We start from the raw sequence: 14791 nt of genomic DNA on the forward strand, positions 1-14791 counted from the left end.
GCTTCATCAGCAGTTCTGGCTAATCAAAATGTCCCAGTTGACTGGAGCTCAGCAAATGTGATACCCATCTACAAAAAGGGCAGGAAAGAGAGTCTGGGGAATTAGAAACTGACATTGGTAACAGGGCAGGTCATGGAGCAGACCATGTTGACTGCCACAGCAGCACGTGTCCAAGATAACCAAGCGATCAGACCTAGTCACCCTGGGTTTATGAAAGGTAAGTCTTGCTTGTCTAACTTGATCTCCTTCTATGGTAGTATGTCCCACTTAGCAGAAGAGGGAAAGGCTTTTTATGTTGTCTACTTGGACTTTAGCAAAGCATTTGGTAATTTTCAACTACGTTCTCCTGTAGAAACTGGTGGCTCATGGCTTGGATGTATATACTGTTTGCTTGGCAAAAAATGGCTGGATAGCTGGGCATATAGGGTTGTGAAGGGAGTTAAATGCAGTTGGTGGCAATCACAAGTGGTGTTCCCCAAGGCTAAGTACTGGGGCCAGTTTTGTTTAATATTTTTGTCAGTGATCTCAATGGGGGGATCAAGTGTACCCTCAGTAAGTCTGCAGACAATGCTGAGTTAGGTAGGACTGTTGAATTACTTTAGGGTAGGAAGGTTTTGCAGAGAGGTCTGGATAAGATATGCTGATGGGCCACATCCAGTCACATGACCTTCAACAAGGCTAGTTGCCTGGTGCTACACTTGGGTTGCAACAATCCAGTGGCATCCACATACTTACATACTCAAACCGTGATTATTTATTACATGAACTGGGATATCTCATCTTCATGAAGAGCTGCTTTAATTTATGAAAAATTATTGCTACTCACATTAAGAGTATTTTCTTAGAATTATGATGTGCTTTACAGTTTCAAATCAGTTTAGGTTGATTTCTTAAATGAGTCATTTTCATATGTAATAAGTTTTTAATCTGTTGCTTCTTTTCTGTGGTCTGCAAGGGAACTAAATAGTAAAAATAAAATTCTCCAGTTGATTAAAAAAAAATTATCTTATTTCTCACTCTCAAAAATTGAGAGATTTTTTTTTTTTCCCCTATGTTCCCAATGGGAACACAGAACATATTTCACATTATAGTGAAATCTGTCTATTATAACCCAGACATTTCAGAATATAAGCCCTTAGAACTTTATAGGAAAATGTAAAACTTGGATACAGCTGTTTCTCCACACAGTTCAGTGGCATTACCTTCAGGTGTCTCTACCAGTAAAGCTGTTAGAAGAAGAAGAAAGATCTCAGAAGGGACTGGGGTAAGAATCCAACAGAAATAAAAACTGAGCAACTGAGGAGTGACTAAGAAAGAGCTATGAGACAAAAAGGAAGTGAATCATAGAATCAAAGAATCACAATATCATAGAATATCCTGGATTGGAGGAGACCCACAAAAAACATAAAGTAGAACTCCTGGGTCCCCAAAGGACCACCCAAAAAATCTGAGCATGTATTTGAGAACATTGTCCAAACACTTCTTGAACTCTGGCAGGCTCAGTTTTGTGTACATTTCTCTGGGGATCCTGTTCCAGTGCCTGACCAACCTCTCAGTGAATAACTTTTTCCTAATGTCCAGCCTGAACCACCCCTGTCACAGCTTCAAGCCATTTTTATTTATTTATTTATTTTTCAAGCCAGTCTGTTGTTCCCTTTTTAGAGAGTCCTTGGAGACAGCTATGTTATTTTTCAGTGTTTCCTACAATTATGCTTAGTTGTTCAGTCTTCGATCATCTGTGTGGGCTGCCTTCCAGATGGGGAAGCACAATGCCTAAGCTTCGTGTTAGTCAGGGAATTTAGCCAAAAGTCTGAAACTGATAAATGGGAGCAGGGCCAACAAATTGTTGGCTTTTGATACACAATTTTTTTATTTTTTTTTTTGGGGGGGGGGAGGGGGAGGGGGGAGCAAGCCAAGGAAGTCTTCATAGGAGTCCTGGGGCAAATCCACTGACTGTGTTCTAAATAATACTCTCAGTGTACTAATAGAGAAATGGAAGGACTGGTGAATTCATCTGTTTGTATCTTGGTGAAACTCCCAAAACACACAGATTTTTACAGAAGCTGTATATAATGGAGAATATGGATTAATGTCTCATTGTTATTTTGAATGCAATGTAAGGAGTGAGATCTTCCTGATAAGATTTGTTTATAATGCCCTGCTTTTTAGAAAGAATTTTGACATACCTATTTATTGTAGTGAATTGAACATAGGCATTCCTTTTTAAAATGACAAAAGCACCATTGTCTAAAACAAACCCTTTTGTCTGACATACACCAGAACTCCTTGTCCTGGTTTCAGTTAGGATGGAGTTAATTTTCCTCCTAGTAGCTGGTAGGGTGCTATGTTTTGGATTAGGATGAGAAGAGCGCTGATAACATGCTGATGTTTTAATTGTTGCAGAGCAGTGCATACACCAAGCCAAGGACTTTTCAGCTTCTCGCTCTGTCCTGCCAGCAAGCAGGCTAGGGGTGCAGCAGGAGCTGGGAGGGGACAGACCCAGGACAGCTGACCCAAACTGGCCAAAGGGGTATTCCATACCATCTGACGTCGTGCTAAACAATATATAGGGGTGGCTGGTCGGGGTGGGGGTGCCGGCTGCTCGGGGGTAGGCTGGGCATCGGTCAGCGGGTGGTGAGCAATTGCATTGTTCATCACTTGTTTCGTACACATTATTAGTAGTAGTACTATTACCATTATTATTATTATTATTATTAATTATTATTATTTTTCTGTCTTAATAAACTGTCTTTATCTCAACTCACAGGCTTCACTTTCCCGTTTCTCTCCCCCATCCCAGAGAGGGAGAGGGGAGGGTGAGCGAACGGCTGTGTGGTGTTTAGCTGCCAGCCAGGTTAAACCACAACACTTCTGTATTTTACCTATGTATTACTGTATTGTTTTCTTCAATCTAGTCTTGTAATTGATTTGAAAAAAAAGGAAGTTAAAGGGAAAATTCTATGTAGAATACAAAAAGATCTCCTCCCCCCTCCTCCCCCCCATTTTTCAGTAGTACAGTGACATTGAAGACAGTCCTATTAGAATCAAAAAGGTACTATTAGTGCTGTGATCAGCAATTTAACAGCAAAGAAAAACCTGCAAAGGTTTAGGTGTTTTACTGTTACACAAACGAGAAGGTAGTTGAGGAAAGCCTAAAATATTAAGTAACAGTTGCTCAAATATAAATTTAAATGTGTGCTAAAGTGTGAAGAGTGGTTTCACTCTTATTTCAAATAATAACACATTTTTCTCATCAGTAAGAGACATAATGTGATAATCCTGAGTCAAAACAACAGCTATCATTCAGCTGACATTTTGTGAAAGAAAAATCAGTCTTTAAGATTTCTTCCCTTCAGTTAACATTTTCCCCTTTTACTCTCTATCAGCTTTACCTATGCCCTTTCAGAAGATATTTTCCTTTACAAAAAGTCCAACCTTACCAGATACCTCATCTGGGAAGTCCTCTGGTACAGATGAAATAGAATGTGTTGTAGTTGCTTTGTCATTCACTGCTGTAAAACAGAATTCCAGTAGCAATAAGGCCTAGAGCAACTAGGGAAACTAGTATGTCACTTTGGTTACTCACTTATAAGCTTCAGGTCCCACCTGAACTTTTCATAGACACATACAGGAGAGGATGATACAGTATCCTTTGAACTTTTCACATCCCTCAACATATACTGGTAATCTAGTATGAGGAAGAGTTAGTATGGACCAAAACTTGTGTAGTGAAAATGTAAAGGTTAATGAATCCATATAATTCTAACTCTACTGGACATGTCCAGATCCTGAGATAAAAATTATTTTTCATTCACTTTTTTTTCAGAGTATCCTTTAGTTTGGAAAAGACCTCTAAGATCACCAAGTCCAACCGTTAACCTAGCACTGCTGAGCCTACCACTAAACCATGTCTCTAATCACCACATCTTCACATCCTTTGAATATCTCCAGGAACTCAGCTACTTCCCTGGGCAGCCTGTTCCAATGCCTCACAACCTTTTCAGAGAAGAATTTGTTCCTAATATCCAGTCTAAACTTCCCCTAGTGCAACTTGAGGCCATTTCCTCTTTTCCTATTACCTGTTGCTTGGGAGAAGAGACTGACCCTCAGCACGCTACACCATTCTTTAAGGCAATCATAGAGCTCAATAATCATAGAATCATAGAATAACCCGGGCTGGAAGGGAGCCATAAGGAACATCGAGTCCAACTCCTGGCACCACACAGGTCTACCCAAAACTTTAGACCATGTGACTAAGTACACAGTCCAAACGCTTCTTAAATTCAGAGAGGCTTGGCGCAGTGACTACTTCCCTGGGGAGCCTGTTCCAGTGTGCGACCGCCCTTTCGGTGAAGAACCTCTTCCTGATGTCTAGCCTAAACCTCCCCTACCTCGGCCTGACACCATTCCCATGGTCCTATCACTGGTAATTAAGGAGAAGAGGTAGGCGCCTGCCCCTCCACTCCCTCTCGTGAGGAAGTTGTAGACTGCGGTGAGGTCTCCACTCAGCCTCCTCTTCTCCAGGCTGAACAGGCCAAGTGACCTCAGCTGCTCCTCATATGTCTTCCCCTCTAGGTCCTTCACCATCTTCGTTGCCATTCTCTGGACACTCTCCAACAGTTTAATGTCCTTTTTGTACTGTGGTGCCCAGAACTGTACACAGTACTCAAGGTGAAGCCGCACCAGTGCAGAGTAGAGCGGGACAATCACTTCCCTCGACCGACTAGCAATGCCATGCTTGATGCAGCCCAGGATACGGTTGGCCCTCCTGGCTGCCACGGCACACCGCTGGCTCATATTCAACTTGCCGTCAACCACAACCCCCAGATCCCTCTCTGCAGGGCTGCTCTCCAGCGTCTCATTGCCCAGTCTGTACGTATAGCCAGGGTTGCCCCATCCCAGGTGCAGGACCTGGCACTTGCTTTTGTTAAACTTCATGCGGTTGGTGATTGCCCAGCTCTCCAGTCTGTCCAGATCTCTCTGCAAGGCCTGTCCATGCTTATCCGAGTCCACAACTCCTCCCAGTTTGGTGTCATCAGCAAATTTACTCAAAACACCTTCTAGTCCTACATCCAAATCATTTATAAAAACATTGAAGAGGCGTGGCCCTAAAATGGAGCTTTGGAGGACCTCACTGGTGACCATCTGCCAGCCAGATGTGGCCCCATTTACCACAACCCTTTGAGCCCTGACCATCAGCCAATTGCTCACCCATTGTATGATGTTTTTGTTTAGCTGTATGCTGGACATTTTGTCCAATAGGATCCTATGGGAAACTGTGTCACAAGCTTTGCTGAAGTCCAAAAAGATCACATCATCTGGTTTCCCTTGATCAACTAGATGGGTGATCTTATCATAAAAGGAAATCAGATTTGCTAAGCATGACCTACCCCTCGTGAACGCATGTTGTCTGGGACGAATGACTGCATTGTCCCCCAGGTGCACTTCAATAACTTCAAGGATTCTCCGTATTCTCTTCTCCATAATTTTACCAGGCACTGACGTGAAACTGACAGGCCTGTAGTTGCTAAGGTCTTCTTGAAAATTGGCACAACATTTGCCAGATTCCAGTCTACTGGGACCTCTCCAGATTCCCAAGACTGTTGAAAAATAACTGAGAGAGGTCCCGCAATGATGTCAGCCAGCTCTTTAAGCACCCTGGGATGAATCCCATCCGGACCCATGGACTCGTATGGATCCAGGTGGAGCAGCAAATCCCGCACACATTCAGGGTCAGTTGGGAGTTTATCATTCCCACTGCCATGGTCCTCCAGCTCAGGGTACCGTGGGTCCCGAAGCTCATCATCAGTGTTGAAGTAGGAGGCAAAGGCGGCATTAAACGTCTCTGCTTTGCCTATATCCTTGTCTGTGAGGTGACCTTCCCCATCAAGTAGCGGACCTATGTTTTCTTTGGTTCTCCTTTTTCTATTCACATATCTAAAAAAAAACCCTTTCATTGTCTCCCACAGACTTGGACAGCTTCAACTCTAGTTGGGATTTGGCTGCACAAATGTTCTCCCTACAAATGCGAACAGTGTCCCTGTATTCCTTCCACGCTGCCTGACCCTGATTCCAGCAGCCGTACATTTTCTTTTTTCACCTAAGCTCCAGTAGAAGATCCCTGGTCAGCCAGGCCAGCCTTCTGCTTCTGCCCTGCCTGCTTGACTTCCGATATTTTGGAATTGCCTGATCCTGTTCTTTTTGGAGGCAGTGCTTAAAGACTGACCAGCACTGATGGGCGTCCATGCCTTCAAAAGCAGTTTCCCACGGGACCTTGCTGGCTAGTTCCCTGAGCAGCCTGAAGTCTGCTTTCCCCACATCCAGGGCTGAAGTTTTGGTGGCAGTTTTCCTTCTGTCGCCAAAAATTTTAAACTCAACCACTTCATGGTCACTATGGCCAGGACGGCCGCCAATTGCCATGTCCCCCACAAGACCCTCTCTGTTCTCCAGCAACAGATCTAGGAGGGCACCCGTCATAGTTGGCTCCCTTAGCACCTGCACTAAGTAGTTATCATCTAGTTGCTTTGTGAACCTCCTGGACTTGCTCGTATCAGCCATGTCGTGATCCCAGATGACATCTGGCAAGTTGCCAGCAGGTCTAGGGAAGTGATTGTTCCCCTGTACTCGGCTCTGGTGAGGCCGCACCTTGAGTACTGTGTTCAGTTTTGGGCCCCTCGCTACAGGAAGGACATGGAGGTGCTCGAGCGAGTCCAGAGAAGGGCAACCAAGCTGGTGAGGGGTCTGGAGAACAAGTCTTACGAGGAGCGGCTGAGGGAGCTGGGCTTGTTCAGCCTGGAGAAGAGGAGGCTCAGGGGTGACCTTATCGCTCTCTACAGTTACCTTAAAGGAGGCTGTAAAGAGGTGGGGGTTGGTCTGTTCTCCTACGTGCCTGGTGACAGGACGAGGGGGAATGGGCGAAAGTTGCGACAGGGGAGTTTTAGGTTGGATGTTAGGAAGTACTTCTTTACCGAAAGGGTTATTAAGCATTGGAACGGGCTGCCCAGGGAGGTGGTGGAGTCACCATCCCTGGAGGTCTTTAAAAGACGTTTAGATGTAGAGCTTAGCGATATGGTTTAGTGGAGTACTTAGTGTTAGGTCGGAGGTTGGACTCGATGATCTTGAGGTCTCTTCCAACCTAGAAATCTGTGATACTGTGATACTCTGAAGTCCCCCATAAGGACAAGGGGAGTTGATCTCGAGGTATCTCTTAGTTCCACAAAGAAGGTCTCCCCTGAGCCTCCTTTTCTCCAGGCTAAACAACTCCAGCTCCCTGAGCTGCTCCTCTTAAGACTTGTTCTCTAGACCCTTCACCATCTTCATTGTTCTTCTTTGGACATGCTCCAGCATCTCAACGTCCTTCTTGTAGTGAGAGGCCCTAAACTGAAAACAAGGGGTGGCCTCACCAGAGCTGAGTACAGGTGGACAATCACTTTCCTAGTCCTATTAGCAACACTGTTTCTGATACAAGCCAGGATGCTGTTGGCCTTCTTGACCACCTGAGCACAGTGCGGGCTCATATTTAGTTGTCTGTCAACCAATATCCCCAGGCATCTTCCCACTGGGCAGCTTTCCAAACACTCCTCCCCCAGGCTGTGGCCTTGCATGGGGTTGTTATGTCCCAAGTGAAGAAGCCAGCAGTTAGCCCTGTTGAACTTCATACAGTTGATCTCAGCCCATTGGTTTGTCCAGTCCACCCACATCCTTCTGTAGAACCTTCCTGCCTTTGAGCGGATGAACATTCCTGCCCAAATTAGTGCCATTTTCAAACTTACTCAGGGTGCACTCAATCCCTTCAACCAGATCATTAACAAAGGTGTTAAAAAGAATTGGCCCCAGTACTGAGCTCTGAAGGACACCGCTTGTAACCAGACTCCAACTGCATTTAACTCCATTCACCACAACTTGCATATGTTATAAAACATTACCATTAGTATAGAATAAAAATAATGTTCTTACAAGACAGTATAGAATTCAGAGGAATTATTGTTATAGTTATCTATTGTTATTGTTATATTACTTCTGGTTTACTGAAAAGGCCTGATATGACAGTTCCTGAAGAAATTATTATTCTTTAAAATTTGTGACTACAGATGAACAATATTTTCCAAATTACTATTTTACTACTTATAATAGTAGTTAATTCCTACCAATTTAGCTAAGAATCTCAACAGTCAAATTTTCATTTCAACAATTTTTGTAAGAATCATTGAATCATAGAATATCCCGAGTTGGAAGGGACCCACAAAGATCAAGTCCAACTCCTGGTACCGCACAGGTCTGCCCAAAAGTTTAGACCATGTGACTAAGTGCACAGTCCAATCACTTCTTAAATTCAGACAGGCTTGGTGCAGTGCCTACTTCACTGGGGAGCCTGTTCCAGTGTGTGACCACCCTCTTGGTGAAGAACCTCTTCCTGATGTCCAGCCTAAACTTCCTCTGCCTCATGTATAAGTAGTTTTGTAATTTTTCTTTGCTATGATTAACTTTTTAATCTACACAAAACGGCAGCTCTTTAGCATCAAAAAACAGAGAACATAACTTATTCACTTGTGGGACAGCCTGGTAGGACAAACAGGTGAGAGTGTACTTCTTTCTATTACTTCCATATAGGATGGAGCAATGATTTTAAAATCCAATACAGAATTAAGGAAATCATCACATGGAAGTCCTGTAAGTATATTTTTTCCAGTCTGAGTTGCTACTTTATAGTTCAACATCTTGCTAGTATTCACACTGATTAACTGGCATGACAAAGAATTTTCCCTTCAGCTTGAGGTTCTGCTGTAATGGGATCACTGCAATACAGGACAATACCTTTATTTATTTTTAGCATATTTAGATTTTTTTTTGTCAAAAGCAAGAAAAGGGGCAGGGCAGGGCAGGGCAGGGCAGGGCAGGGCAGGGCAGGGCAGGGCAGGGCAGGGCAGGGCAGGGAAGGGAAGGGCAGGGAAGGGAAGGGCAGGGCAGGGAAGGGAAGGGAAGGGAAGGGAAGGGAAGGGAAGGGAAGGGAAGGGAAGGGAAGGGAAGGGAAGGGAAGGGAAGGGAAGGGAAGGGAAGGGAAGGGAAGGGAAGGGAAGGGAAGGGAAGGGAAGGGAAGGGAAGGGAAGGGAAGGGAAGGGAAGGGAAGGGAAGGGAAGGGAAGGGAAGGGAAGGGAAGGGAAGGGAAGGGAAGGGGGAAGGGAAGGGAAGGGAAGGGAAGGGAAGGGAAGGGAAGGGAAGGGAAGGGAAGGGAAGGGAAGGGAAGGGAAGGGAAGGGAAGGAAGGGAAGGGAAGGGAAGGGAAGGGAAGGAAGGAAGGGAAGGGAAGGGAAGGGAAGGGAAGGGAAGGGAAGGGAAGGGAAGGGAAGGGAAGGGAAGGGAAGGGAAGGGAAGGGAAGGGAAGGGAAGGGAGAAGGGAAGGGAAGGGAAGGAAGGGAAGGGAAGGGAAGGGAAGGGAAGGAGGAAAGAAAGGAAGGGAGAAAAGAGAGAGAGAAAGATGAGAGAGAAAGAGAGAGAGAAGGAGGCAGAGAGAGAGATAGAGAGAGAGAGAGAGAAAGAAAGAAAGAAGAAGAAAGAAAGAAAGAAAGAAAGGAAGGAGGAAGGAAGGAAGGAAGAAGGAAGGAAAGAAAGAAAGAAAGAAAGAAAGAAAGAAAGAAAGAAAGAAAGAAAGAAAGAAAGAAAGAAAGAAAGAAAGAAAGAAAGAAAGAAAGAAAGAAAGAAAGAAAGAAAGAAAGAAAGAAAGGGAAGGAAGGAAGAGAAGGAAGGAGGAAGGAAGGAAGGAAGGAAGGAAGGAAGGAAGGGAAGGAAGGAAGGAGGAAGGAAGGAAGGAAGGAAGAAGGAAGGAAGGAAGGAAGGAAGGAAGGAAGGAAGGAAGGAAGGAAGGAAGGAAGGAAGAAAGAAAGAAAGAAAGAAAGAAAGAAAGAAAGAAAGAAAGAAAGAAAGAAAGAAAGAAAGAAAGAAAGAAAGAAAGAAAGGAAGGAAGGAAGGAAGGAAGGAAGAAGGAAGGAAGGAAGGAAGGAAGGAAGGAAGGAAGGAAGGAAGGAAGGAAGGAAGGAAGGAAGGAAGGAAGGAAGGAAGGAAGAAAGAAGAAAGAAAGAAAGAAAGAAAGAAAGAAAGAAAGAAAGAAAGAAAGAAAGAAAGAAAGAAAGAGAGAAAGAGAAAGAAAGAAAGAAAGAAAGAAAGAAAGAAAGAAAGAAAGAAAGAAAGAGAAATGAAGGAAGGAAGGAAGGAAGGAAGAAGAGAGAAAGAGAAGAAAGAGAAGAAAGAAAGAGAGAAAGAACGAAAGAAAGAAGAAAGCAAGAAAGAAAGAAAGAAAGAAAGAAAGAAAGAGAAAGGGACTTTTTCTTTCCTCCAGGAACCAAGACAGATATGTTTTCTTCCGTGGTAATTATCAGTATTATAGGTCATTAGTGTTGTGAAAATTACTAGGTCATCAAGGATGCTATGTGTCCCCTCCTTGATAATTGCACAACCCATGGCTCAACCATGCTAATAATGATCCAAGCATCATATATTTTTCACACATTTTTGAGGGTGAACTGATTACCTGTTGATCCTTCTCCACTGGAAAGAAGGAAATGCAAGAACTTCATAATATGAGGCCCGTCACTGTGTGTCTCTCCTGCTTGTCTAGGGCTAAATCAAGATGTATGAGCTTGATTCAGCATCCCAAATGCTACATTTCATTTCCAGTTCCTCTTATTTATTTATTTATTTATTTATTTTTGGCAATCAAGCTTAATAGAGACCTAGCAGTAGCAATGGAAAATTCTTGCCACTTGAATAAAAGGTCATCTTAAGAAGTTCTAATAGCAACTTGTTTCCTGTGCAAAGCACCTACCAAAGCAGAAGTAATAGTAGTAAATTTTCAACCCTTCTTTTATTGCAGTTTCCTTAGAATAACAGTACCAAGAGAAAGGAGAATGAGAAAGATCTATTTCTTTCCTTATCACTGACATGTAGATATGTAGAGATCTAGAACATCTAGAAGGGAAAAGAATAAAGCTGTAAGTTTCCAATTAGCTACACGAATACAAGTAGACACTTCTATTTGTAAAGGCTGTTGTAACAAAGATATTAAAAAAAGTAAGGATTTACATGTCAGATGATTCATCACTAAATTGAAAATGTTCTCTACCATGAAGCAATATAGCATGATGTGAGGTGCATCATGGCAGGTAGGTCACCTGTTTGCTGCGGTACTTACTGACTGCAAATGTCAGATTGAGGTTATTATCAGTATATGTTAATGTATGTACTTATTTTAAATATGACTGGTGTGGGTGGTCTATACAAAACATTTATTTTAAATGTATGAGGTGACAAAAATTGCCATAGATTTCATGTATAAAAGTTGTTCATGTGCCATAGAGCTGTGAAGTTCAAATACATTCCTAATATGAAGGAAAGAATTATAACTTTTGTAGTTTTCTGTCTTGAATCAACCATGACATTTTACTCTAATCAGCTCTAACTTTCCACATCAAACTCTGCATTGCTTTAATCATACCTGTGTTATATTCAATTGAATAAATGTTTTAACTTTCAGCTGTATTTTCTTATGCATGGATTACCTAACTGTACAGTAATGTATGAAATATATCTTATCTTCTCTGTAGGATCTTTAATCTACTGATTGCTTAGTGGAGGATAACTGCTCTACAGAAATTCATTTTTCACTTTTTCACAGTAGAAATGTTATTTACTACAATAGGTAATGTAATCCAACAATGCAGCTCTGGAGTAACATTAAACTGACAGGTATGCAGTAACAGCATTTTCATTATAGAAGTGTCAACACTTTGTTTCTTACAAGAGACAGCAACAGCAAAAGCCAACAGTCATGTGATTTTACAACACCTCCTTAGAATTTTGAAAATCTCTCTCTTTTTCACTATTCTTGGTAGCAATTTCCCTATTTCCACAATTAAATCTTGACCAGTTATGTCTGTAGCTAAAGATAACTTCTCTACTGTCTTTTGGGAAGAACAAAAAATAAAATTTCATGTTACATTTTTAAAACAACATGAACACATAAGCTAGAAAATGTATAATAGATTAAAAAGAAAAAAAAAAACACAACAAAACAAAACAGTTTCTGATGTTACTCGACTTTGATCTACCTACAAAATCTTTCTAATGGAAATAAGTTTAATCTTTTTTTCCCAACTAACAGTGTCAGAAAGCAAATCTTAGGTGAGTATTACTATTACAATTACACATTCCTTTTTTTTTTTTTTTAATATAATCTTTATTGAATCACTAAGTTCAAAAACCACTGAGCCTGCAGAGATGCGGGTCAAGCTGCTTTCCTGAAGACAGTTGATAATAAATAAACAAATAAATAAATAAATAAATAAATAAATAAAATCTATTATTGTAGGTCTATATTTTTCAAACCACATTAATAGGGTCACAAAAAAACTTATTTCTAAAGGCTAGTATATGTAATTTCTGACTCATAAATGTAGAGTTGTTTGTACACATATCCTGTAAAGTTATGTCTGTTTTTGAGAAACATTGATCTTCATTTGAACATTGAAAAATTAAAATTTAGAAACTACTACACAGAAAAGTACATTTTGCAATAGTTGATATTTGCTTTTCCAAAGTGGCCTCATCATATTTTAATGCTTATTGAAATTATTGCAAAATATATTGCAAAATATTGCTTGAAATTATTAGCAAATATAACTATGCTTTCATTGTGTCATTGGCCACTTAAGGAGAAAACAAAGAGGCAGATATAAAGATTAAATTTGTGAGAACTGTTTCTATTTTTACAGAACTAATGATATACAAATACTTTAGAAATCATCATTTTTAGTGTTATTTCATCCAAAAATGAAATGCAGGCAACTCCAGGGTGAAAGATACCAATTGCTTTACTAGTATAAAGTAGTGCTACATAGTATTAGGAATAGAAAATTTAAAAAATGAAAAAATAAACAAACAAAACAATATAACTGAAAATGTTATGGCGATCCACAAAGAAAAAAAAAAGATTTGTTGGATTTTAAACATAATTCTTTAATTAATTAATTTTACCTTTAAAAGTATCCTGAGGTCTTGTGTTTTGTTTGTTGTTTGTTTGTTTTTGTTTGTTTATTTGCTTGCTTTTCAGATCAAAGAACATTTCCCAAGACAAACAGGTTCAGGAATTCAATTAACTTCCCTTACACAATTAAAAATTACTATTATATATTGTATTATGGGATTCTCTATCCGCAATATAGATTTTAATATATGTAGTCTGGATAAGGCCAGGCTACACAAAATGCAACAAATTTTACTCTTGCCTCTTTCTTAGGTGGTGACATAAAAAAGGCAGGAATCACATATTTCACTTATCTAAATAAGTCTCTGCTTTATACATCCAGGATTTTGAATTACAGTGAAATAAAGCTGTTATCACAATATTTTGTCCTTTATGTTATTTGATTCTGACTCAATTTCTTTTTTTTTTTTTTTTTTTTTTTTTCCCAGCGAGTTAATACAAACAAGAACACACTGCTTGATTTCATATTGAGTTCAACAGCTTCTCTGCTATGTCTTTTCTTCTCCAGTCAACACTTCAGCCAACTCCCTTAGGGTTTTTATCATATTAAGATAATCGTAATATTTTGCCTACTGAATGCAATAGATAAATAAATGAGTAAATAAATGTGTACATTTTTAAGAATGAGACGTCAAAACAGGTGAGTATATATACATAATATATATATGTATATATTTATTTAATTATTATTAGAAGTATTATTTCTCCTTCCTTTTCAACCCATTAAACTTTCTTTATCTCAATCCACATGTTTTTACTGCTTTTTCTTTCCAATTCTCTCCCCAGTCCTACTTGGAATTATAGGGAATGAGAGAAAGTCTGTGTGCTTCTTAGCTGCCTGCAAGGCTAAACCACAACATATCTAAAATAGGTTTCACTGGAAAACCTATGGTGTGGAGTAATCTAAACAAATAGTTTTCGAACAGGTCACTTCTACAAAGTAGTTAAGAATTCAAAACATTAATTTATCTCCCAAAAGCACAGAATTTGATTAAGATAGAAAGCCGTAGAGAGATTTTTTTTTTTTTTTTTTTTTTAATCAGGTCTAGCCAGCGCTGTTGATATCCAAATGGCTACATGCCAGCATCTGACATTTTGGCAAATTAGCTTTTGTATTTTGAGCTTATTTTCTGTATTTCTTAAGTAAAAAGAGAAAAAGGAAAAAGGCAGATAAAAGAAATATACAGAACTTTAGGAGGAATGTGGGTGTTCTCACTTTAATAGAAAGTGATAACTTAAAGTGTTGAACATCTCAGGGATATTTTACCTGAGTGTGGGTTTAAGTATAAAGAATCTCCACCTTCACAGGAAGATAACTGTCCAAGTTACAGAAGACTAATTTATTGTTAATTTTCCATGGAAATGATGAAGCTAATTTATAGCCGTCTTGAAAGGCTTTCTGATTAAACACAAGTATTCCATATATGTTTGAGTGCTTGTCCTTGAGGTAGGCATGCTATCTATTCAAAACAGTGACTTCATAGTGTAGAAATGATAGCCATAGAACAAGATAGTTAAAACCTGTTATATGTAATCTTTAAAGTTATCATACACTTTTTTTTTCTTACTTATGATAAATTTCTGTACAAATGTTTTTCTGTACAGTAAAATTTAATGATATTGATAACAATATTGTTCACTTGAATAATCTTTCTTAATTGCAATTGAAGCATCTGCAGCCAATTACACATTTCTCAAAAATAGACACCAACCAATGTAATAAAATATACACTTCTATGAAGCACTTGAAAAAGAT

At 40.1% G+C, this 14791-nt stretch overlaps 1 protein-coding gene across 34 annotated transcripts in view; it reads right to left on the reverse strand.

Moving 5' to 3' along the window:
* PTPRD (protein tyrosine phosphatase receptor type D) overlaps nucleotides 1-14791 on the reverse strand; it is a 1327869-nt gene that overhangs the window by 992661 nt on the left and 320417 nt on the right. The window lies entirely within an intron of this gene.

The sequence above is a fragment of the Anser cygnoides genome, chromosome Z (assembly GCF_040182565.1).
Source record: "Anser cygnoides isolate HZ-2024a breed goose chromosome Z, Taihu_goose_T2T_genome, whole genome shotgun sequence".
NCBI lineage: Eukaryota > Metazoa > Chordata > Aves > Anseriformes > Anatidae > Anser > Anser cygnoides.